We start from the raw sequence: 1,251 nt of genomic DNA, 5'->3' as shown, positions 1-1,251 counted from the left end.
CGGGGCCGGGCTGTGACACCGCCGGGCTCGCCCAGCGCTCGCCCAGCGCGCCCGGCGCGGCCACCCGGCCATCCAGGCGCCCTGTCCATCGGGATAGGAGCGTCCGAGCGCGCCCCGTGGCAACCTGACACCTTTCGGGAGGCAAAATGGAATCTCGCCGGCCGCAGCGAGGGAGGGGGGAGCGAATATGCGCGCAGAGAACAACAAAAATAGCGACAAAAGCCCCCGTGCCTACCTTTGGTGGGGGCCGGCGGGCAGATCCCGGAGCCTTTGGGGTTGGTGGCTGTTCCCTTCTTTATGAAATGTTCGGCTCAGCCGGTGCTATTTGCATTCTTTCATTAGCACCTGTTTCAAGTAAGGAAGGAGAAAGCTCATTACGAGATCAGCTTCCTTTCAAAATAAATTATTCAAAAAAAAAAAAAAACAACAACGTAGAGATGCACGCTGCCAAAATAATAATAACGCTAATAAAAAATAATAAAAAAATACCACATGTATATTAAAGCCCAAAGTAGGCAGTTTAATAATGGGAGGTCTTGCAGGTTGTGAGCATGCTCCAGCCGGAACAAATCCTTCCTCTGTTATTCCTCTGAATAAAAATAAACCACGAGCAAGAAACCCAAACGGAAGCTTCCTCCTAGAATCCCTGCTGCTGAAAAATATGTAATAAATTCAGCCCGAAGACGCAGACACTAATCAGCAGCTGTTTTCTGGATCCAAAGCCAGCCAAAGCCTCTCTTGTCTTTTCCCACTATGAGTCTAGGCCTTTTTGAAAAGGGTTTTAACCTTTTAAAGACACAGTGCACCAATTATCACTTCTGGAGGACTGTCACTCACGGCGCAGAGAAATTAATAAAGCGGCAGCGACGGCACCGCCGGAGCAGGGGGAGGGTGGTTTGCACTCGCAGCTTTGCTTCGGGAAGATTATTGTAGGATTATTTTTTTTAATAGGTCCCCCTCGCCTTTGGGAAAATAATAATAATAATCATCTGAAAACTTGCCACCCAGCTCTGGGATAAATGCAAAGTCATTATAAAAATGAACAGCTGGTGGATGCCATTCCGGGAGTTCTACGGTCGCTCCCTGTCAGGGTTAAATTTGTTGCAAGTGAATTTGAGGGATTAACAGTTTCCGTGCCAGGCGGGGGTGTGAGAGGGTTAATGACATGCGGAGCGGAGCTCTGTCAAGTGCTTCCCATCAAACTAAGGATCAGGCTGCGAAGTTTGAACCGAGCAGCCCTGGCACAGCACT

The 1,251-nt window shown here is 49.4% G+C and overlaps 1 protein-coding gene across 1 annotated transcript in view; it reads right to left on the bottom strand.

Annotated features, from left to right (window-relative positions):
* The window catches only part of HIVEP3 (human immunodeficiency virus type I enhancer binding protein 3), a 297,766-nt gene extending 297,003 nt beyond the window's left edge, over positions 1-763 (bottom strand). Inside the window, exons 1-2 of the mRNA XM_025896340.2 lie at positions 490-763; positions 236-345 (exon numbers count right to left, since the gene is read on the bottom strand). The gene's annotated coding sequence lies outside the window, so the exon portion shown is untranslated. The remainder of the gene's footprint in view (positions 1-235; positions 346-489) is intronic.
* Positions 764-1,251: the final 488 nt, after the last annotated feature.

Source organism: Manacus vitellinus, unplaced genomic scaffold (genome assembly GCF_001715985.3).
Source record: "Manacus vitellinus isolate BGI_N305 unplaced genomic scaffold, ASM171598v3 scaffold_75_pilon, whole genome shotgun sequence".
NCBI classification, from domain to species: Eukaryota; Metazoa; Chordata; class Aves; order Passeriformes; family Pipridae; genus Manacus; species Manacus vitellinus.
This window is presented reverse-complemented; position numbering and strand designations above follow the sequence as displayed.